General features: G+C 30.7%; 1 protein-coding gene across 4 annotated transcripts in view; it reads right to left on the bottom strand.

Annotated features, from left to right (window-relative positions):
- Positions 1-26464, bottom strand: part of LOC142329956 (monocarboxylate transporter 9-like) — a 202052-nt gene that overhangs the window by 155485 nt on the left and 20103 nt on the right. Inside the window, exon 1 of one of the 4 annotated variants that reach the window (XM_075374941.1) lies at positions 5703-5769. The exons of 1 other annotated variant lie outside the window; for it this stretch is intronic. The gene's annotated coding sequence lies outside the window, so the exon portion shown is untranslated. Of the gene's footprint in view, positions 1-5128; positions 5258-5698; positions 5770-26464 lie in introns of those variants that run through there. 2 more of the 4 variants (XM_075374938.1, XM_075374939.1) reach the window with 2 other exon arrangements.

Below are 26464 nucleotides of genomic sequence, written 5' to 3' on the forward strand. Positions count from 1 at the left end.
GAAATTTACAAACGTGTGATATGAAATAGATTTTTTTCTTTTTGGGAGGGTTAGATGATATCACCAAATAAGCTTTAAGTTCGTGAATGGGATATGGAAATGGAATTTTGTAGCAAGAGAAAAATGACATGCCTGTTCATGTCATGCCAAATCTTTTTGGGTTTTGGGCCTTTATGAACACTTTTGGTCAAGTCGATTGCAATCAAAAGGAGAGGTGCAGAACTAGATGTTACAACAGTCCTAAATTCAAAATTTTAACATCTTACTGCTAATTGTTTTTTAATTATACAAGCAAGATACATACGTACAGACGTCATGCCGAAACTAGTCAAAATGGATTCAGGGATGGACAAAATGGTTATTTCCGTTGAAATCTGAAAACCGACATTTTTCGTGATCATAATTCTTCCTTTACTTCCTTTTATCCTTACGGCAAGGGATGACAGAAATGTGGCTGGACTTGTAAGATGGGGCTTTTGTCAAATGCTAAAAACTTGTGAAACTTTTTTCACATGTAACCATTGTCGTATTGAGTAAATTTGAAGTTTTTCTTAACTTTAAAGTGGAAATTTTTTTTATCCCCTACTTAGCACCGGTGAAATCAACGTCCGCCTTCCGGCATGCCGAAAGGGATTTTTTTTTGCGAAAATTTAAATCATTTTAATTCCTACAAGCAAAAATGGTTCCTTTTATTAAACCAAATGAAAAAACAAAACATGTTTTCAGTTCACTCTAATACGGCACTCAACATAACCACAAAGACTAATAATGCAATACGTCTTTACTGTGTGCCAATTCTCGGATATATTCTATGAATCTTACCTAGCATCTTTTGAATTATAGAATGGAAAAATATACTTCGCTTCATTCAATTTCGTCTGACTCTTTACGCAACAAAATATAGATCATAAAACACATTTCTCTTTGTTCATCACAAATACTTATCGCATTATGGAAGTTAACAAAAACAATAAATAACAAATATTGGTCATCAAAATTTTTTATAATAGTTAACTTGAATTCTTTTTCATAGTACTATTATTTAACCGATAGCATAAAAAAGTATCAAATCAATCACGTAACACCTTTATGTATCTGTCAAAACTTCCAACCACCGGACGATAAGGACTCCACTTGAATAAAATAACATACCAATACTATCTAGATATTCTGTTTGTCACGAAACTTCGAACAATATTTAGTTGTGTAACAAACTTTGAACATTTATATTACAAATAAAAACGATTCGATAACTTTTAAGTAGGATTCATAAGAAAACTACCTATTACAATTGGTAACATGATTCGACTTCCGGAAAATATCGATTTATCTTCGCGTTTCACATACCCCAGACCCCACAACCACTGTCCGTTCAAATATATATATACATTTTTATACATTTATATATATATTTCACTTTCTTGTGGACACGATAACTGCCGTAATTTTGCGCCAATCACTTAATCACTAAATTGATACATATAATATAACGACCCAAAATCTCGGTCGAGTTCGTTAATGGGCAAAACCCATCATGGAAGTGGATATGGGGGGGAGGACGTTTTCGAAAAAAAAAATATCGCTATAACTTTCTTATTAAGTAAAATATCGAATTCGTTTAAAGTTCCTACTATTCTTTGGGTAAGGACCTAAAACTTATCTAAGTAAAGTCTTTTTATATCACCAACCATTGGCCCAGAGGTGAAAAAAAATAGGGTTTCGAAGACAAAAAACATCATTAATAGGAACAGTATCGAAACGGTTTAAAGTGGTCGTTGATCATTTAAACATTATCTAAAACTTTTGTCTGAAACATTTTTTAATATGACCAATCCTTACGGCAAGGAATGACCAAAATATTGCTGGAATTGTACGAAGATGGAGCTTGTCGTATACTAAACAAGTGAAACTTTTTTTTACATGCAACCATTGTCGTGTTGAGTAAAATTGAAGTTTTTCTTAACTTTAAGGTGGAAATATTTTCTATCTCCTACTTAGCACCGCTGAATCTACCTCCGCTTCAGGCGTACGAAAGGGATTTTTGTTTTGCAAAAATTTAAATTAAAAAAATATATATATTAGAAAAGAATACTTTAAAATTTATTACATAGGAATTAAATGGAAATATTTTTAAGTGTACGTGAAAGGAATGACATATTACATTTCTTTTTTTAAATCAAAAAGTTAAAAAAAAATTTTTTTTTAAATATTAATCAACTCTGCTACTTAAGAGATTAAAAACAAAAATTATCAGTTGAAAAAAATAATTAATCGTAATTTTACTATATAAGTTCTAAAATAACTATTAGAAACCTTCAGACAGATCATTAATAATGTTGCTCCATTAAATAATGATTTTCACGTAATCTATATAAGAGGGTCGTTTAATAATTAGACAGTAAAAAAGTTTAAAACATTTACAAAAAAAACTGCAATATGCAATTAAATATTTTATTTTACTTTGTAATATCAAATACTGATTTAAGAATTAGAAAAAAATTTTCAAGATATTTGTGTGAAAAGTAAGACAAAATAGAGCGAAACTCTAATACCAAAAAAATTGGAATTTTTTTACTGTAACTTTTTTTTACTCTATAAGAACGTTCGAATAACAAAAAACTGTTTCAAAAAAAATGTGGGATGGCATCGTGTAAAAACGAAAAATTAACTTCAGATGGGGCACTTTCTAATAGATTAATGTAATCCCTATGATCGGGCATAAACTAATGTCTATGATAAGGGGATAGAGAAAATGTTTTATATTATCGTGAAAGGTTTTACGACAAAATGTGTTCAAAAAACAAGAATTTATGAGGAAAAGGTGGATCAGATCAATTAAACATGAGATAATATATATATATATATAATATACACATTAAAAGTGCAATATAAATTAAAAAATTTAATAATATACAAAAATTGTTGGGGGAATTTCAAACTAAATTTTATAACTGCTAACAATTATTTCTCTATTAATTAACATGTTCATTTATTAGGGCCAGAATTTTTAGTCTGATATCCACCACGATATCAACCTTCATTCAAAAGAATACTTGCATAAATTGACACCTGTAAATTAATTTCATAACAGGATCCAAAAAACCAGTCAAAATTATCATCATTATCAACAATGATTATAATAATTGTCAAAAATCGAATTATCGTGGAATATATCTTTTTTTTTCTGTTTAGCTTCCGGGAATTACCGTTCATGTATTACTTCAGAGGATGAATAAGGATGATATGTATGAACGTAAATGAAGAGTAGTCTTGTTGTAAATTCTCAGTTCTACAATTTCTGAGATGTGTGGTTAATTTTTCCCAAGCACCAAAGAACACCGGTATCCTCGATCTAGTATTCAAATCCGTCTAAAAATAACTGACTTTACTAGGGCTTGAACGCTGGAATTCTCGACTTCCAAATCAGCTGATTTTGGAAGACCGTAGACTACATCTAACATCAGTGATCTAAACATTAGTTTTCCAATTTACAATACGTAGAAAATAATTATATATTTTTTTTAAAAGTACTACTGACAAGATTAAGATCGCTAAACAAATAAATAAATATATTTATTATTTTTTTGTTTTTTATTACACAATTTACCTCTCGGCGAGTAATTTTATAATACATTTGAGGAACACTATTAAGGAATAGAATGAAAGGGAGATTATTAAATAAAGAAAATAAACGAGATTTCCAGCATATATAAAACTATTGCACTATTTTAATAAAAAAAAATATGGAACTACTATCCAATCGCCTAAAGCAAACGATTTTTAAATACGGAACCGGAAAATGTACCGTTTAGAAAGAGAAAAAGTAGATCCATGAACACAAAATGCAGATCTCGATATTAGTTCGGGTAATCTTTCGGAATACAGCAAATGATTGTGCTGATTTTACAGTGAGAAACTTTTTTCACGAAAGTTTAAAAAATTTTTAAGAGTAATAATTACTTTTTTTAGGTATTCTCACCGTAATTTCCGGTAATCCGAAAAAAAATTAGATTAATCTAGTAAAATAGAAAATTTTCCCAATATTGAAATAGTACCTAATATTAAAAATTGCTTAAAATGATTCAACTTTTCAAACGAATAACTTTCTAACCCTTAAATTGGGGTAGTTTTCAAAATGTTAAAATTTAAACAATTGATAAATTATAATACTTTTAAAATTTAAACATACACAAGCTTACAAAAAACAACGCTGTTCGTATGGAAAACCTTTTCAAAAAAAATGCTACAAAACAAGACTGTGATAAAAAAAAAAAGAATTAATGCTGAAAAATTACTCTACATAATTAGCACCAAGCACGAACTAAAGCAGTCTGAAATGAAGATATTTGTATTATTCTATTACTGTTAATTTTACAACCGATTTTCCGGAAATTTCATGTGAAATTACTTTGATTATCGTATTTATATCAGATTACGGATCTTCACATTGCAAAAGCATATAAAAGTAATCAAAAATGATGACAAAAATCAATTACAATATATTTTAAATTGCAATTTATTTCATTAATATTATCTGCAAAAAGTAAGTACAGAACCAACGCAAGAATTTCTTTTACAAAGTAAAAACAAATTATCAAACATGCATTTTGTGAACTATAATGATTGAAAATGCGTAAAACTAAAAAATAATAATAAAAAAGTAAATTTTAGTTAAACTCTCGGTGATAACATTTGAGAATTTTATTGATTTATTTTATTTAAATGAACGTAATAAAATTATTTAAAATCTCTAAATTTGCAAATTTTTAATTAATCCAATCATAAATAAAGATCAAAAAATGTAACAATGTAATATCTTTTAATTTTATTTTTTAGTTTAGATAATTCACAATCTCAAAAATTCTGGAAAAAGACACACACACGCACGCGCGCGCGCGCGCGCGCGCGCACACACGAGTATATATAATAAAACTTAAAATCTACTTTTTAAGCTAAACAAAAATCAATAAAAACATTTTTTTAGTACAGAAAATTTCATCTAAAAATTTAAAAAATAAAAATTATTTATTCAGTATCAATTCAAATATTTTAAGCTTTCCGCTAATTTTATTTTTTTAATAAAATATTAATAAAATTAAACTACCAAAAAATAAATTATTTTACTAACCTCATTATGAAAATATATTTCAAAAAGTTAAGATGAACAAGAAGTAAGGAACAGTTAAAAAATGTAGAAAAAAATTTAAAAATCCAAATACGAATAAAATGATTAAAGAAAAAAATCCACACAATTTCACTGAAGTCAAAAGAAGATTTAAAAAAATTTTAACCCCATAAAAAAAATAATTTTCAAAATAAAAGTAATTTAAAAATTAAAAATTATTTCGTAATGAATGAGAATTCAAAAAACTGTTAAAAGTTAGATTACTACAAATATAAATAATAAGGACAACACTGATACGTTATCGAGAATTATCCACTTAAAAGTATTTTAAAAAACATAAAAACGTAAATTAATAATTAATACTCGTGAATTTAAATTTATAAATTTTTTATTACTAATTTTCGGAAAGTAATCATTAAAAACGAATAAAAAAATAAAATAAACACTAATAATTAAAAAAAAAAAAATGATCGCACAACACAAATATATAAAAAAGCGAATACACATACAAATGATAAGAAACGAAAAGTAAATACGTATTGTAACAAAATAAAATCCAATACAATATCGTACCTACATTACATTGTTGTTGACAACAGTACAGTAACACAATGACTGAACGTATATGAAATAGTAACAGCTGATCGGAAGAGATTGAAAGAATGGAGGGGATGATAAAAAAGGATAACGGATACAAAAAGAGGGGAGAAACAAAAGAGAGAGAAGCAGAATGTGTGAAACAGAAACAGATAATAATGTACGACAACGAGATCAGCGGTAGTCTGCTCAAACAATTACATAACTGAACATTACTGGTATACACACAAACAATAGAATTACACGCGCGCGCATAAACACACACACACACATTTATGTTGTTATCAAATAATAATAATAATAAAAATATACAAACAAAAATAAATGGACATTAACCTTTATATTTACAACAGACAAAAAATAAATATAATAAAATATCATACAGTGTTAGCCAAAAAGAACTGCCGACATCAGAAAAATAAAGATTTCAGTAATTAAAGTAAATTATTTAGCGAAATAACTTTACGTTACAATTATATTAAAAAAAAAACAAACCTAAAAATCAATTAAAGAACAATAGCAGATTTAAAATCCAACTATTACCAACAATCCTTAAATTTTAATTTTATTAATAGTTAACATTCCGAAATCATAAATCTAGCTTAACCATAATAGCCCACCGAGTTGGTCTAGCGGTTGTCATAGCAAATCAGCTGATTTCGAAGTCGAGAGTTCTAAGGTTCAAATCCTAGTAACGGCAGTTACTTTTATACAGATTTGAATAATAGATCGTGGACACCGGTGTTCTTTTGGTGGTTGGGTTTCAATTAACCACACAACTCAAGAATGGTCGACCTGAGAGTGTACAAGACCACTTCATTTACATTCAAACATATCATCCTCTGACGTAATACCTTAAGGTGGTTCAGGAGGCTAAACAGAAAAAAGAGAGAGGGAGCTTAAACATAATGAAAATTAATTAAGCAACGCGTAATTATTTGTTATTTAATAAATAGAGTTTTTAATAAAAATATTATTAATATAAACAACAAAAAAACTGGTTTATGCTAGTTAGTTACAGTTTCATTCATATTTAACCCACAATTCATTTTTCGTAACTAAAAAACATTACGTAAACATAAATCTGCAAACTTCACCGCTTCGTAATACCGAATATATTTTCCCATATTGGTTTTAAGATTTCAGTATTACAAAAAAAAAAATTAACTAGCTATTAAATATAATATATAGAAAAGAATCTCATTCTTTCCTCATAACTTGATTTGTATACAGTCAATTCCGGTTTATTAGGAAACAACGGGACCGGAGCATTTTGCCCCAATTAAACGAATTCGTACATTGTAGCGTATACGATACCGTATTGCATTAAACATACACACACACACATTCTACGCGCAGGTTCTACCGTTACACAGACGGAGTACTACGATATACTGCAATCGGAAAAATTTAACGCGAAAACCAAATTCTAAATCAGTTAATGTAGTTCAAAATACTTCTTCATGTAACCTACTGTTAAAAATACGTACTGTACTGTTTAATTATAGTAAACAAAACTGTATAAAATAACCGATCGTTATTTTATAGTCTCTTCAGATTTCAAAATAAAATTAAACATTTTTAGAGTTAAACGTTTAAACAGAATAAACAGCCATGCGTGCTCAACATAAAAGTCTCGCGTGATTATTCTTTGAAAAAATTCAACCGACCTGCACTACCGTTTTCGTTTTAATGACATACGGTCAACGAAATTTGCTCAGATTTTCAACTCCGTTTGAAGACTGCCTTCACTTCCTTCCTGCATAAAAAGCTGTTGAAGTCTGACAATAAATTTTTTTGCATCTTGAATCGTAACTTGTATTTCTGGTTCATCTTCATCGTCACTGGCTTCATCCGTTGTGCAGCATGTGGGCCGGAGTTTTTCTACAATAGTGATGTCGCATTCAATATTTTCGTCAATCTGCATGAATTCTTGATAATTTTCATCATGCTGCATTGACGTGTTACCATCATGTTCCTGCATATTTTCTGGCTCTTCTTCTGAGGTAGAAAAAACACAATTTGACAAAACAATTTTTTATTACCGTTTACTCATTTCTCCCTAGCTTCCGGCTACGAACTAAATTGCTTGCAACAAGTTGATACTTGTTGTACAGCCCGAATTCAGTAAATTTTCTTTTATTTCTAGAAGAATGTGGTTTACCAACTCACATACGTAAACAAACTTCGTATTTTTTTTATAATTCCCCTGTCCAATGGTTGCATGAGGCTCGTTGTATTGGGCGATAGAAATTCAATATTAATTTTTTTTAAACAATTTGGTCGCGGATGATTTGCACAATTGTCAATCAGTAGTATGATTTTTCTTAATTTTTTTCTGCAACTCGACATCCCAATTGGCAAGCCATTCTGAAAATATGCACTCGTCATTCAAGCATTTTTATTAAAATAGTAATAATGAACTGGCAAACTGTCCATTCTAAGCCACTTAAAACGAGGCTTGATAGCCTTCCCGATTACGACGAGTTTTCGTTTATCACTTCCAGACAAATTAGCACAACAAAGCACGATAACACGGTCCGTAGATTTTTTTGGATCCAGGCAACATTTGTAGCAAACTGACCAATCCGGTGTAGCACTACAATACAGTCACGTTTTGTCGGCGTTGTAAACGTCGTCGGCAGAAAAATTCCGGAAATTTTCAGGGAGTTTGATAGATTTCCGTGACGCAAAATTTTCTGTATCAACACTCAGTTTTTCACCATGAGCCTTCTAGTATTTTATCTGATTTCTCGTTTTCCAACGAGATAACCAAGCCATCCGTAACTTTAAATTCGTTATGATTAAACTTGTAGCAATATATTCTGCCTTGTTTTTAAGCATTGGACCACTGCTGACACCAACACCATGGGAAGTTACAGTGGCGAACCATTCATTCAGAACTTTCCAACAAGTGGGTATCTTCCTCAGCTATACCGAGTCAATATTAGAAATTTTTTTTTTCTTCAGTCATTTGACTAGTTTGATGCAGCTCTCCAAGATTCCCTATCTAGTGCTAGTCGTTTCATTTCAGTATATCCCCTACATCCTACATCCCTAACAATTTGTTTTACATATTCCAAACGTGGCCTGCCTACACAATTTTTTCCTTCTACCTGTCCTTCCAATATTAAAGCGACTATTCCAGGATGTCTTAGTATGTGGCCTATAAGTCTGTCTCTTCTTTTAACTATATTTTTCCAAATGCTTCTTTCTTCATCTATTTGCCGCAATACCTCTTCATTTGTCACTTTATCCACCCATCTGATTTTTAACATTCTCCTATAGCACCACATTTCAAAAGCTTCTAATCTTTTCTTCTCAGATACTCCGATTGTCCAAGCTTCACTTCCATATAAAGCGACACTCCAAACATATACTTACAAAAAATTTTTCCTGACATTTAAATTAATTTTTGATGTAAAAAAATTATATTTCTGATTGAAGGCTCGTTTCGCTTGTGCTATTCGGCATTTTATATCGCTCCTGCTTCGTCCATCTTTAGTTATTCTACTTCCCAAATAACAAAATTCTTCTACCTCCATAATCTTTTCTCCTCCTATTTTCACATTCAGTGGTCCATCTTTGTTATTTATACTACATTTCATTACTTTCGTTTTGTTCTTGTTTATTTTCATGCGATAGTTCTTGCGTAGGACTTCATCTATGACATTCATTGTTTCTTCAAAATCGTTTTTACTCTCGGCTAGAATTACTATATCATCAGCAAATCGTAGCATCTTTATCTTTTCACCTTGTACTGTTACTCCGAATCTAAATTGTTCTTTAACACCATTAATTGCTAGTTCTATGTAAAGATTAAAAAGTAACGGTGATAGGGAACATCCTTGCCGGACTTCCTTTCTTATTACGACTTCTTTCTTATGTTCTTCAATTATTACCGTTGCTGTTTGGTTCCTGTACATGTTAGCAATTGTTCTTCTATCTCTGTATTTGAACCCTAATTTTTCAAAAATGCTGAACATTTTATTCCAGTCTACGTTATCGAATGCCTTTTCTAGGTCTATAAACGCCAAGTATGTTGGTTTGCTTTTCTTTAATCTTCCTTCTACTATTAATCTGAGGCCTAAAATTGCTTCCCTTGTCCCTATACTTTTCCTGAAACCCAATTGCTCTTCTCCTAACACTTCTTCCACTCTCCTCTCAATTCTTCTGTATAGAATTCTAATTAAGAAATTAGGAAACATTATTACTTAAGGAAATAATTTTTAACAATTTTACATATTTACCGACCTGTTAGACAACGCAACTGTAACTCTTTTCACACGCTTTAATCAAACCCGGAATATCCGCTAAAAGTGCACTTCAAGTGGTTTTGATTCATCATAAAAATTAAGTAACAGTAAAAAGGAAATAGATAATACGAGGCTCGGCTGATAAATTTTGCACACTAGCGTGCTACACGGATACTAAAGGTACTATCGAGTTGGGCGTGGCAGCACATGATAGCTAAATCCCCCTCTACAAACCTACGATAATGCGTTGAATTCCGTTTACCGGTTTGTTTTCAGTAGCCGTTAAAATGGAATCGAGTACGGTCAACAAGTCCACACGGTTAAAACACCGCGCAGTGATCGAATTTTTAACAGCAGAAAATGTGAATCCTACGATTATTTTTCATCGTTTAAAAGCGGTTTACATAGTGAAACTGTTGACAGGAGTAATGTGAATAGGTAGGCGTTGAAATTTCGCGAATGTGAAGCTGGTAAAGCGACAATTGAGGAAGCACCTCGCAGCTGACGACCAGTTTCTGTGACTGAAGAGAAACATCGAATGGAGGTGGACGATTTGGTTCAAAGTTACCGGCGAATCACCCAGCAACGCATCGCTATTCAGTTACGCATATCTAAAGAACGAGTAGGCCATATTATCGAGCAAGTGGTTACCGTAAAATCTGTGCACTAAGGGTACCGCGCAAACTAACGGACAAACACAAGCAGCGTAGTTTCGAATGTTGCGAAGAACTTTTACAGCGCTATCGTGCCGAAGGAAACGATTTCTTTTCAATATTGTGACCGGGAATGAGAGTTGGGTACCTCATTACGACCGGAAGAAAAAAGGTAAAGCATGGAATATAGACATTACGAATCCCCAAAACTCAAGCCTCGGCGAAGAAACTCCTTTTGACGGTAATCTGGGATGCCGAACACGTTTATGTGACTGAGTAACTGGAACAAGGGACGACTGTGAACTCCGAACAGTACACTGAGACGTTAAGACACCTCAGTAGATGGGTATTTCGCGTTCGAATGACCACCACAAGACACCTCAGTAGATGGGTATTTCGCGTTCGAATGACCACCACAAGATATAATCTTGCATGACAATGTGGGGCCTCACGCATCGCACGCCACTACAGAGGCTCTCCGCAAGCTGAAGTTTGAGCTTATCTCGCATCTGCCATACTCGCCGGATTTGGCTCCGTGCGACTTCCACTTCTTCACTGATCTCAAGAGGGATCTCAAAGGTAATTATTACACTACCGACGATGAGATGAAGGAAGCTGTGGTCCCTTGGATCCGAGAAAGACCACCAGAATTTTTCTGTGACGTAATGCAAAAACTTGTCACAGTTGGGCAAAGTATATCAGTGTAAAGGGGTATTATATTGAAAAATAAATACTGCATTTGGTAGCTTAGGTATTGTACTTTTATTCATTTTTCATTTCCTTCCAATATCTTTTTTCATTCCCATGCTACGCATATATGTGCAAAATTTATCAGCTAAGCCTCATAAATAAAACGCAGGTTTTATACCCCAGTTTCTCCAGTAAATTAAATTCTTCCGATAACCACTGTCACTTCGATGCAAATTTTATAACTTAATACGACTGTGTCTTTCAAAGTTTTTTTATAAAAGAAAGAAATGATTATTTTAATGACTTGAATTAATACAATGAAATATATTTTAATAAAAATAAAATGAAAGCAAGTTGTATAAAAAATAAAGTATAATTAAGAGATCTAAGTAACATCTTACTGCATGATATTTTTAAAAATTTGTTATTATTATACACACATTATTCAACTGACCGTCGATTAGTTTGTCCCGCACGGAATAAACTCTAACAACGAATCGTTATAGACTCGTATTAGTGAACTCATCCAATATTGAAATATCCCCCTCCTTTTCCATCGATGATCCAATCAAGAAAGTATTCACCGATAGAAAGAAATTTAAACCAATCATAAAATAACACACAATTTAATTACACGTATAGTACGACTTTATATGCTTTTCTACCTGTATTTTGTAAGAAATAAAAAAATATCGGAATCTACAAATCTTTTAATTCATTTAATATTAATATTATTTTATCAGTAACTAGCCGGTGAAGGAGGTTGGACCCCCGCTGTGTTTGTTAAACTCATGGTTGTGAGAAATACTGAAAAAAAAAACAACAACAATTAACATGCACAGACTTTACAAATAACTGAAAAAGAAACTAGATAACAAAAGGCAGAATTACAGTAACTATATTAACTAAAATACACAGATGTTTATCGAGGAAAACTCCACCACCACGGGGGCTAGGGCCTCGATTTATAATTTAAAACCTTCCCTGGCATAACACGAATTTATTTTGAAAATTAAAGCTAAATACAAATAACTAATTATATGAGAGAAATCTTTGAACGTTTTAACACATTTTTATATTGATTTATAAAGAAAACCGTAATTTAATGGTTTTACTTTTAAAAAAATCCCGGACGAAATGTAATATGAATTTAGTAAAATTTGTTGAGCATATTAAAAACTGAAAGCGTGTATATTATTTTTTTATTTTTTTTAACAATATATTAGCAAGATTTTATCTAGTAATCTGGAATAATTTAAAATATTTTACTCGAAATTTCAAGTGAATAATAAAAAAGACTTCTCTTCATGGAATTTATTTAATTAAGTAAACAAAGAAAGCATTCCGATAATATTAATTAAAACATTTATTTTTCTAACATAATGAGGTTTTAATTTATTTAAGACTAATTTGTTTTCCATTACGAATACACAAATATATAAAAATAAATCTATCACATTTTGTTTCTTTTTTTAAAATTATAAATTAACATCAATTTTTAATCAGGAAATAAGTAATTTAAAAAAAAATACAATGTAAATGACGGGAAAAGAAAACAAATAACTGCATTTTAATACAACAGCTGAAAATCCAGTTACAAAGTAAATAAATAAAATTCAAGCAAACTGTTTAATTCAAATCTTAATGTTAAAGCTCTCACAACATTCACTGTCACGGAGTAGTGAAGTAAAACTAAAAACGTAATTAGAAATTACAAAAATAATAAAATCTAAGTCACGTATTATTATTGTATTAAAATAAGTATTGTCTTTTTAACATAAATCGTGGTTATACAATATAACGGGCACAATGTTAAAGATAATAAAACAATGAAACCGGAAACAAACAAACAAAAAATATATTATGATCAATCAAATAACATGGCCATTATTGTTAAACAAAAACTTTTAAGAACTGAAAAGATTTACACCAAAAAGAAATTAAAAATTAAACCGTTTCACACATGAAATTACCTACATAGACAAGATTTATATCTGTATATAAGATATGAATAAAAATGAAACATGTAATCAAAATATTTAAATTATTCACACGGATATTTATATTTTCATTCATGATATAGCATTTAAAAAAAAATCACAAAATTATATTAAATAAATATACCTGACGTGAAAAAATTAAAAAAAAACAAAAAAATATATACTTTAATCTCTCAAAGTCCTAATTTTTTTCTAATTTACCTGTGTAACAAAAAAAAAAAATACAGACGAATAAAACTAAATAAATTAAGGCAAGAGTTGTATAAAATAATAATAATAAAAGTTAACATTTCTCGTCGTACATTAACATCAATTTAAATAACTTAATTAAAAAAAAACAGACTTACCAACCAAAATATTTTAATGAACTGAACTCATTTTAAGTCAAAATATAAACTGAAAGAGAAACTAATTACTACGAGCTTTAATTAAAATAAAACGAACGGGAAATTTATAACAAAACTTTAATTCCATTAATTAATATAAAAAATGCAAATAAAAAAACACGTATACATTATAAAAGTAGAGTAAGATTTTAAGGATTTTTTTTAAGTAGATTTCTTGACCTTTGCACAGCAGAATTTTCTACATTAATAAAAGAATATAAATTACAAAATAGATATTAAAATTTTTTAAATAATTTCTATATAATGATAATACATAATTGTATACTTCTGCGATAACCAAAAATCCTTTACGTCGTTCATGACCTGGCAAAACAAGTCGACATCATGTCATGGTTGCTAGCATGTCACCTACACGCAAACCTTTTTAAAAATTACATTAGACACTTTATATGTACACCAATAAAATAATTTAAAAACAATAATAATAATCGACTTCAAAAAATAATTGTAATAATAAAATGTTACAAATAATTATATTTTTATTTATTAATTGATGTAAAATTATTAACAAAAATTTTTTTGTTTTTGAAGACGCTGTCAGCCAACACAAGTTAAACAAAAAAACCCTACGAGGTTTATAAAGAAAGTAATGAGATTGGTTCATAAAACGTTTCATTTACAATTCAATTATACATGGACTCTTCACCTTCGAAATAGTTCCCTTGGGAAGCCAGGCAACGCTTCAACGGTTTTCCCACTCTTCATAGTAGTATTGGAACTCAAAAACCGGAATATCCTTCTGTTGGTCGGTTACATTTTTTTTTTTGTTTTTGTTTGCTACTGTTCCAAAATGGTGTCCTTTGAGGTGTTTTTTTAAAGTCGGGAACAGGAAAAAATCGCAGGGACTCAAGAAAAGTAAATAAGGTGGTTGAGGAACTACAGGAATGTTTTTGAGCTACAAACTACAGACTCTCTTGAGGAACTAAAGACTCATTAATTGAGAATGCAGTGACATTGTCATCATGCAGCATCCACTTATCACTTATCTCTAGCGGGCAACTCTTTTCCGCAGTCTTTCAAGAATTTCTCGGTAAACATATTTATTTACAGTCTGTCCTGTAGGCGAAAAATCCTTACGAACAATGCTATTACTATCGAAGAAACAAATTAGCAAGGTTTTGATTTTTGCTTTTTTTTAGGACGTAAGTGATTCCCGGCCATCTGAAAATGCTTTAAACCACATAAAAACTTAGGCTCGTGACAGAGCGTCATCTCCATACGCGCATTTCAATTTTGAAAAAGTTTCAGTAATATTCTCACCGAGTTTAACACAAAACTTGATTGCACAACGTTGTTCATAATTAGTATCACTCATTTTTCTAACGCACAACAAAAACTCGTCTCACGAAAAGTTTATTTACGTCTCACGTGGCAATAATAGACTAAAAACATTAATACTTAATCAGCTGTTCATATAACCATATGTTTACTAGTAACTTTACAGTGTAGCCACTTTGGCTGCAAAAAAACTAGTCTCATTACTTCATTTACAGACCTCGTATGATCTATATACTACAAAACTTCTTCAAACGATGCAAAATTGTAAGTAGAAGTTTTTACTACAATAAAATAAGATCCACAAAAATATAATATAAGAATAAACTACGACATACAAAAATATGATAATAACAATAAATGCTTAGTTAGGCGGATATATTATCACCAAATGTAATATATGCCTTAGCGAACAAAAGATGAGGTATGATGGTGAGACTCATTCTCTTATACGCTTTTGAGATTCCAGTTTACATGTGGGAATCACGTTTAGCCGCCTAGCGTTCGGTTTTCCGTAACTTTATTTATGTTTAACTTATTATGGTTGACATCGACTTCAAAGCCATTTGTTGTAAATACTTTTACTTTTTTTAATAAATAAAAATATTATTATTTGTAACATTTTAGTACCATTTCTATAAAAAAACGACTTGGTCGGTTTTTATTTTTTATTTTTTTTAATTATTTTATTTCACAATTGTTAGTGGTAGCTAGAACATGTATATATAAACGCCTTACCAGTCTTTGATAGAATTTTCCAACATGGACGATATACATGATTGTATCCTTTGTCGAAGTATTCCGACGTCAACTTTTTGTCCGTTTTTAACTCGTTCTCGATCATAATATTAATATTTCGTCGATTTTTTTAATAGTACTCAACAGTAATAGATAACGCTACTTGGTAGTTTTAATGCAATGTAAAATGTCAGATTTTCATGTATATTTGATCGTAATCAGCTGATCAGGCTCTATAGTTACTAACAGTTGTTTAATTTTGCAAAATAGTTATTTGCAAATAATTTTACTTTAGTTAAATAAAAATATTATTTTTTTTAATTTCTTGGTGCTATTATTTGTTGAAATCTGTTTTTATTTTTTACAAATAATATTATAAAAACCTCTCCTTTTGTACTGTGCGAACGGTCGGGGGCTAAGGGTGTTGAACCGTTCGGTATTTTGGTTTTTTCCTAAGACTATCATCGGATTTGGTTAAAATTTTTATGGGACTATTCCGAAAGCATACTCCTTCCATTAAAAAAAAAAAATTATCAAAATTGGTTTAACAACGTCGAAGATACAAGCATTAAAAAACGTACATACACTAAAAAAAAAACTGACGAACTGATAACCACTTTTTACTTCCTTATACGATGTAAAGTATTCAGATCGCGAAAAATGTCGGTTTTCAGATTTCAACGGAAATATCCATTTTGACCATCCCTGAATCAATTTTAACTAGTCTCGTCGTGACGTCTGTATGTACGTATGTATCTCGCATAACTCAAAAACGATTAGCCGTAGGATGTTGAAATTTTCGATTTTGGACTGCTGTACATCTAGATGTGCACCTCCGCTTTTGACTGAACCAAAAGTGTTCCAAAAAAGCCAAAAATCTAAAAAAAATCTGTATTTTGGACTTTTCTTAACGGCAGTAATAAATCCTCATTGAGAGCTTTGCAACGATGTACCATAAGTGGTACTTATTTCATTGGTTCCAGAATTATAGCCAAATAAAATTTTAATTAATGAAATATTTGGATCTTACAAGGGGAACGGGCACATCAGTTCGAATCAACTTTTATTTTAAATTTAAATATATTAATTTATTAATAATTATTAAACTCCGATTGTAAAAAAATTTCACGTTAAATAATAATTTAATAATAAAAATTAAAAAAAGTTATGAAAAAATATCAGAAGTTATTAATGAAATAATATGTTATGTACTTTTAAAAATGTATATATGTAATTTAATAGGCGTACAAGGAGGTCATGTGGTGTCCACATCAATTTTTTTTTTGAAGTCGGTTAATGAAGCTTACTAAATTCGCACTATAATAATGGCAAAAAAAAATCAAGAATGATTTACTATATTTCATGATCACTTTTTCTACATTAAATTCATTTCATTCCTGAAATGTTTTCTTCAAAAAATCAAAAGTACCCAGTTTTACACTTTTTTAATTATCTCCATTTTACGCCCGTAATACACAAAAAAAAAAAATCGAAAAATATCTCCTATTAAGAAATCTCTTATCATCGTCCTAACCCAATCCGAATTTTTTTTATCAGTAGTAAAAAAATGATCGGCTAGTTTTTCAGTAACAAATAAGCTTTTTTGAAATATTTTTACAAAAAACTGAAACATTCGTTTTGATAAGCTAAATAAGAGATTGTATACAGTAATTAAAAAAAAAAGAAAAAAATTATTTTAAAAGGAAAGTATATTAAACATTTCTCATTACCCATATTATATATACACTTGAAAAAATAATTATTATCCGGCGTCGTGATTCTAATGAACAGAATTTCGCAAAAGCGGTTAAACTTTAATTATACAGTAATTTCTTTACTGCAGCATTTATTTAATGAATTTTTTTAAATACAATTTTTTTCTAAATGTTTATCTTTATAGGAAACAAAGAACAATAGTATAATAGATAAGAAAAGTACAAAGTTTTTTCACAGCAAATACCTTTGCTGTTCACAAATAAAACTATCCTAACAGTTTATGAATGAAATTTAGTACCATTATTTCTTTCACTTATAATCTTACAGCAACTCACCGAACCATTTCTTGTATGCGTGTACTGAAATGATAGTGACGTCACTGTAATTGCGTCAAACCTAAACTAGAAATTCGCTCCTTCACTAACCTTCTTGCAGAACACTCTCACTGACTGACATCTTGCAGAACTCACATTTCGTAGACTCTCATCTCGCAGACTGATATCATAACGTCTCGCCTAGACTGATTTCGCAGTACTCATCTCGCAGACTGATATCATAACGTCTCGCTTAGGCTGATTCGCAAAACTGATTTTTAATTAGTCTTCCCCGGAGTATTTATACTCCTATCTTCTTTACCTGCCGGACTGCACTCAACTCGAATCGACCGCCCTCATATTTTCCTATGAAACTCTAAACCTTGGTCCGGTAACTCTTCTCATGGAACAACATCCGTTTAGTGTGTAACGGCAACAGGTTCGTTTAAAAATTAAACGTACGTTTAATTTTTAAACGAACCTGTTGCCATTACTAAAAGGGTTTCTTTTAGCCCCTTTCTGGATTCCTCCCTATTATTACACGAATTAACGCATTTTGAATAAAAATCAATATTTTTTTTGTTGTGTCGCTCACGTCAACAATAAAGCTAAAAGTCAATTAGCTAATATCCATTTCGAAAGTATGTTCAATCTATATTTGATATGGATACAGAATTGTAGACAACCTTGAATTATTATTCTTTTGTATTATGTACCAAGTGAAAGTTCATCGGTTTTATTTGCCGCAGCAAACGATGGCATACGCAAAATAGCGATCTATTATTAAACAATACTTTAATATTTTACTCAATACAAAAATAATGGCTAAAAGTATTAACTATTAACAATAATTTATGCAGTCATGAAAAATATTATAAAATTACGGCTGAGTATCCATTTAAATAAAAAATACTCATTTGTGGCAATTTATTATTCATTATTATTTTAATTTTTCACTAAATTTTAGTACTACTAATTGTATTTTATCACCATGTCTAAATTAACGTTATAATAATTTTAATTCAATTTTAATAAGTATGTAAATAAAACGAGTATAATGATTAATGCACTTAATTACAATATATTGAATGACAATTATAACAAGGGTTAATGTACATATAAGAATCCAATATAAATTCAAATGTGATTTAAATATATATATATATAAAACTGTATGAGGAAAAATTAATTATGTCAGATATCCGGTCACACAAGATAAATAAAACATTTCAATCGATGTCAATTAATAGTATAAACTATCTGATCAATATAGACAGTTAAATAAGACCAGACGTTTTACGATTGCATGTCTACGTGTCTAAGTACAAAAATCAAACGATTTTTACTACAGTCGAAGTTAGATAAGTGACGACAAATCATCAAACTGTTTTATGTAATTTATTAAGCGTTTTTTGCATTTCCATTTACTTGTATCCTCAATCAATTTATAATTAAGAGAAAGAGAGATATGTTTAATTCAATTACGCTAAACGAAAGACCTCTCTCCCACTTAACCGGGCTAAAAATTAAAAAAAGCTGTAAAATTTAACATCGATACAGAAATTTGGGAAAGACATTCGAGTGTTAAGTATATTTTAAAAAAACGGAAATGGATTTCCAATTTTTATGAATAAAAATCCCCCCCCCCCCCAAAGAAAACAATAAAAAATGAATTAATTATTAAAATTATTAATAAATCATAAATTAGTAGAGGACGGTCTTGGTCCATGATTAAACCTTGAACTAACCACAACTGGACCGAAACTTAAATACAACAATGTTCTACATTAAACTGTAAAAAGAGATATTTAAAACGTATATTTTTAAATAATCGATTTCAGACGGATTAGATCCATCTTCGAATTACACTAAGAGAATGAAATGTGGAAAATTTATGAAAATCAGATATGAACTTTGGAATTATCGAGCAGAGGTCAAACGGAAAAATGACACAAAGAATTATACTGTTTACTAATTACGCAAAAATACGTTTAAAAAAAATGATTCCATATTGTATACAACAACGGATTGATTCGTGTTATTACAAAAATCTCCCGATATCTACAGCAGTTTTCATGATCCAGTGCTCTTTAACCAGCTGCGTCTCTCAAGTTCGAGTAATGAAAGAAGTTGTACATTTCCAAATTCATGGAGCACCAAAGGATGTGATATCAATAATAGCCCCATTGAATTGGAATGGTGACCGGTGCCAGTATTGAGAAGGCGTTAGCATTACTGTATTAACCCCCCCTCACGGACGTAATAATTAAAAAGCGCTTACCTTTACTTCCACCATTGGCGTAGGTGATTAAAAATCACCTACACCACTCTGAAAAAATTCAACGAATATAAAGACTGGCTTTAGTTATCACTATTATCATAATGAAGTAATTTTATTGCAATGCCAAAGAAATTTTGGTCCCGTACATTTCTTTTACGAAATTTGTTTTATTATGAGGTACCATCTTAAACCGTGATACAAACAAAGGCCAAGCCGGCTTCACTGTTAGATGCAATATTTTACTGTTTCAGCACAAATCCTCTACAGCCGCACTGATAACATGCAAGAAGCTCTGTCGTCACTTTATGTATTGCAGCGTACATTTCTGTAAGAGAAGTAGAAAAGTTCCTTTTTTTTTTGACACACCGAAATCACTTGTAGAATAAATCATTATTTCTAACTACTATAACGGAAAAGAACACATAATCGAAATTATATAAATATGAAATCAACCGGTTGTAATTTTTGAAATAAGGATAATTAATTACACGCAATGTAAAAAAGATGTATTAATTAATAATCGTATTAAATTGTAAACATCGTTCATATGAATCACAGGCTATTCAAAATATTGCAAACCGGTTAAGATTTTTTTTGTATTACTGCTTTTGACGGTATAAAAGTAATGTTTTTTTACTTCTCATGGAATAGTCTAAACAAAAAAAAATTATAATTTAATGTTATTATAACAACTATAAAAAAGTACTTAATTAAGAACTACAGAACCAGCTTTATTTTAAAAAAATACAACTCTTTTTAAAACTGAACATATTTCTTCTTTTTTTTTTTAATACAATAGGATTTGATCTGATCTCTTCGTTATACGGTCGAAACTTTTGATGCGCAAAAAATTATTCAATAACATAAAATTTAATATACAGTTAATTACGATTACAAATAACAGCAGCTGGCCTCCGTGACAAGAGTGATAGCGTCTCGGCCTTTCATCCAGAGGTCCCGGGCTCGAATCCCGGTCAGACATGGCATTTTCACACACTACAAAAATTTTAATTCATCTCATAGTCTGAAGTAATACCTAACAGTGGTCCAAGAAGTTAAAAAAAAAAACTAACCAGCAACGTGGTGAATGGATAACCAGAGACCGGTTATATGAGGAAGGGAAGGGCCAAAACCACCTATCGCTTTTAAAAGGACTATAATGTAATATAACTAAGTTATTATAATGAATTATTCCTTTTTTCTTTTTGTTTAATATTTTTTATAGATAATGTGATAAAGTTAAAATATTAAATCAATTACAGATTGTAATATTGCGTAGGTCCAAGTTAGCAATAATTTTAAGCTTAATCATTCCGTATTATAGATATAATAATCAAAAATTGTAAAAATGCGAACATATGTAAAAAATGGTTTATTAATTCAAATAGGATAAAACCTTCGTATAGCGGAATTAGATAAAATATAAAAAAGGTATGCGTTTTAAAACGCCCTAAACAAACAGGTTGTAGGGCGACCTAACATGAAATACAAATTACTCCTAAAATTGGCTTAATCGTTTCCAAAATAAAATAAAAAATTAAGTGCCAGACATACAAACAGAATGAGGCGTGAAGTGTTTGACATTTAATTCTTTACTGACTGAACCGAACATACTGTTACACATCGACATATCAATCCGAAAAATAAAAAAAATGTTCACCTCTACACATAACATCTTCACTACTTAATATTATCATCTTCAGTACATCATTAATATTAAAAACGTTATCCTGATTGATGCCTGCTATATTTCAGGTGCTTTACTTGCATCACAGCCTTGTGAAAGACTGGTATAGATAATGTAAATAACAAAAAATAGAATTAACTAACTAATTTGTCGCTTTACACACTTTCTCAATCTTTACCAAAGTAGTAACGCATGTAAAGCATCTGAAGAACAAGAGAGCTAGTCGGAGAAAGGTTTTCTAAAAGTAATGATGTTTACTGCACGGTAATCCCGCTGGTAATAATCACCAGTACATGATTATATACAACAAGAATATTTGCATTCATGGGAGAATCACATGATTGAAGTGATTTCCTTTTGCATGTACAAAGAAATCACTTCAATCCTCAGTTTCTCCTAATAAGCCTAAAATAAGATGAAGTCATTTTTCTCTCATATCGGGTAGTAGATTCATTCTCGGTAGATAATACACTGACCCACCGGGTTGGTCTAGTGGTGAACGCGTCTTCCCAAATCGGCTGATTTGGAAGTCGAGAGTTCCAGCGTTCGAGTCCTAGTAGTCAGTTATTTTTACACGGATTTGAATACTAGATCGTAGATACCACGATTTAGTATCGTTATGTTTCAATTAACTACACATCTCAGGAATGGTCGAACTGAATATCATCCTCATTCATCCTCTGAAATATTATCCGAACGGTAATTACCGGAGGCTAAACAGGAAAAACAAAGAAAGAAAGATACATAATAGTTAATAACAGATACATACGTACATAAATGTATATAGAAAAATAGTCTTGAACATTAAAAATCCCTTAAGAAAGATAGTTTGAAATTAGTTTTTTCTAGATCTAGTAAGCCTGGTATAGCATTCTTCCTACTTCTAAGAATGCTTAGCTTATACCCTGTCTATTTCCTGGATAGCATTAGTCATGCTTGTCTTTAATTCCTGCAGGGTGGATTGCTCCCACAAACAATTTTTTTTTTTTTTAAGTTAACCTCACAGAAAGAAGTCTGGATTAGTCCATCGGGGGATCTCGGTGGGCACAATCCTTTAGAAATGATTCTTTCACCAAAAATATCTGGTAGCATTTTCAGAGTAGAGCGAGCTGTACCGCAAATGGTGCTGTCCTGTTGCAACCAGCAGTCACACTCATCCTCTTGCAGTAAGGCTGTGAACCGTTGGATAATCTCTTAGTAGACGGCAGCATCCACAGCTTTTAAAAAAAAAACAAGGGTCCTGTTATTCGTCGCCTTGAAACCGCCTTGTTAACGTCTATATCTGTTCTTTTCTTTTCCTGTTTAGTCTCCGGGAATCACCGTCAGGTATTACTTCAGAGGATAAATCTGGATGATATGTATGAGTGTAGGTGAAGTGCAGCCTTGTACAGTCTTGGGTCGACCATTTTTGAGATGTATGGTTAATTAAAATCAAACCACCAAAGAACACGGGTATCCACGATCTAGAATTCAAATCCGTATAAAAATAACGGTCTTCACTAACGGTTGTAAAGAACGGTTATAACGGTTGTAAAGAAGCGTTCAACATCTATTTATCTACAACAATATATCGTGTCCAGGCGATGATAACGCGAAAGCGTTTTTCACCCAGACAAAAAAAAATGAAACCGCACACCATGCCTATTTTTTGTGGGTATAGGAGAGATTCAAAGAAAATGTGCGGGTTTTCAGTACCTCAGATCAAGTAGTACTGATTATTAACACACACAAAGGCGAAACCACGGTTTCGTAAAACATCTTCACAGCTTCACGGAATCCGTAAAAAACACTTTATCTAAAATGTCGATGTTGCTTCTTTAATGCATTTTTTGAACCACTGACAGTAATAATTTTAGCATAATCAGCATTAGTTAGCTCATGGAAAACCTACATTCAGTACAGATAACATTTCAGCATTCTCCTAACTGCAGCGTAGACCGAACCTAGTGAAACGTTCTATTCCCAGCTTAGTTTCCGCAAAGATTTATGAGGAGATCTTATAACTGCCGTTTTAATGTCTTGTTAGACCTGCGTCGTTTAAACTGACCTAGGTCGGGCACGTTTCTGATCTTACCGAACCTCTTTTACAGAATTTTTTAACTAACTTTTCAGAATACCAACTTCACTGGTGTTTCATCTTCAAATTTCCCCGTGAACTTTTGCCGACAAATAACATGAGATTTCGTCTGTAAATAAATTTCTATCACGAGCACACGTTCTTCAACAGTTAAGCGCATTTTTTAACAAACAACACACGATTACGTAACCTTGTTCGAAAGCCAATGCTCGACACAGACTGGCAGTACTCAAATGTGCAGGCAATAAACAGTCTTTCCACTCCAGCTAGCAGTCGTACCAACATCTTCCACATTATTTCATCCATCTCATACCAATACATGCACATTTAACAAAAACAGATGCATTTAGTATAAACTACTGAGTGATGGGCCTCTTTTAAATTGAACGTCTGTCTGTACGTGTCTGTGTGTGTGTGTGTGTGTGTGTGTGTGTGTGTGTGTGTGTGTGTGTGTGTGTGTGTGTGTGTGTGTGTGTGTCGTATTTACTTGTGCAATTCACGCACCTGAATTTTTAAAATATATTTTTAAAAACCATTCAAAAATAAAATATAAAATCAAATAAATATCGTTTTCTCACTTTGAATAACACATTTTAGTTTCATTAAAAACCTATGTAAAATAGTTTCCTCGCATAAATCACCCAACTAGTTTTAGATAAAAAAATCTAATGTAGATACCACATGACTTCCTTATACGCCTGTTAAATTACATATACACATTATTTTAAAATGAAAAGTACATAAAATTTTATTTCTCAAATAACTTCTGATTTTTTTATTGATATTATTAAATTATTATTTATTGTAAAGTTTTTTTACAATCGGAGGTTAATAATTATTAATAAATCAATATATTTAAATTAAAAAAAAAAAGTTAAAAAAAGGAAATTAAGTCGGATTCGAACCGATGTGCCTTCCCTTGGTAAGATCCAAATATTTCATTAATTAAGATTTTATTTGGCTGTAACTCTGGAACCAATGAAAATAAGTACCACTTACGATATATCGATGAAAAGCTCTCAATGAGGGCTTATTACTACAGTTAAGAGAAAGTCAATTTTTTTGGACCCTTTTGGTCCAGTCGATTGCAATCAAAAGGGGAGGTTGCCAACTAGGTGTTACTACAGTTCTAAATCCAAAATTTCAACATTCTACGGCTAATCGTTTTTTTACTTACGCGAGGTACTTACGTACGTACGTAAAGACGTCACGCCGAAACCAGTTAAAATGGATTCAGGGTATGGTCAAAATGGATATTTCCGTTGAAATCTGAAAACCGAAATTTTTCGCGATTACAATACTTCCTTGTACGAATGCGTGAATTACACGAATAAATACGGTATACATATATTTGTCTTTCTCTCTCCCTATTTGTGTGTGTACAGTAATGAGGTTATTCATAGTAAATTATATTTTCTACAAATCTAGAAATGACTGTCACATTTATGACATATCAATACTATTTGAGTAAAAAAAATCAGTTCCTATCAAAAATACTTACAGATGAGAAAAGAATAATAAGTACAATAAGATTGATTTAATTAAAATTTATTTAACAGATTAACTTTTGGAAGAAATGATGTCATCGATACAACATGTTAATAAATATAAATTTATTAGCACGTATGAGTTCATACAAATGCGAAAACCAAACATTATATCAAACTCATAACTTCCTTTATTAGAGAAAATAGTATTTTTATCGTATAACATAAAAAATAATATTTTAAAATAAGGTTAGATTTTGTAAATAAAAGTTATCCTGCAAATTATATAATCACAAAAGTTTAAAACAAACAATATTTATATATATATATATATATATATATATATATATATATATATACATATATATATATATATATATATATATATATATATATATATATATATATATAATTATTCCATCTAAAGAAATTGAACAAAAACGTAGACTAATGAAACCGGAAAAGTATTTCACTGAAAAAAACTTTGTCACGTAGCAATTAAAATCTGTCAATGAAAATACCTAAAAAAAAAAAAATAAAGGTATGAAATGAAAAACATACACGTGAAAGGGCGTATCTGATGGTACGTAAGAATAGAAGAGCATGCGCCTCACTTCAAAATCGATCTATACCCATCCTAATGGCCTTGCCCGAGTTTCAGGGTTCTCGATCCAGGCGAGACGCCGCCATCTATAATTATTAACAAAACTAACGCTCTTGTTAAGATACTCAACACAAACACACATATACAAAGAGTAAAAAAAAAAATGCTAACTCAGTAAAATCCTCGTAGAAACTAAAGGAAATAACTTCTTGATCGGTTAGCAAACACCTCTTTGTAGTTAACTCCACCCTTTTAACAGCGAACTCTTAAACCATAATGTCAATATTCATAGCTGCAATATTAAACTCGTAATGCGCCGCACAGTTATTTTCTGTTGAAAAATTAAGTTGGGACATTACATAAAAACTTTTACATTATTTATCTCAATTTTTTTAATGTACTTTATTTTTTTATCACTTCAATATGATCTTTACAAATATTTATAAACAGATGATTAAGAAAAAAAAATCCAATATCATATTAATGTTTATGTAACAAATACGAATAACAATTCTAGAATAAAAAAAATCTGATGTGGACACCACATGACTTCCTTG

Source organism: Lycorma delicatula, chromosome 9 (assembly GCF_047948215.1).
Source record: "Lycorma delicatula isolate Av1 chromosome 9, ASM4794821v1, whole genome shotgun sequence".
In the NCBI taxonomy this organism is placed as follows: Eukaryota; Metazoa; Arthropoda; class Insecta; order Hemiptera; family Fulgoridae; genus Lycorma; species Lycorma delicatula.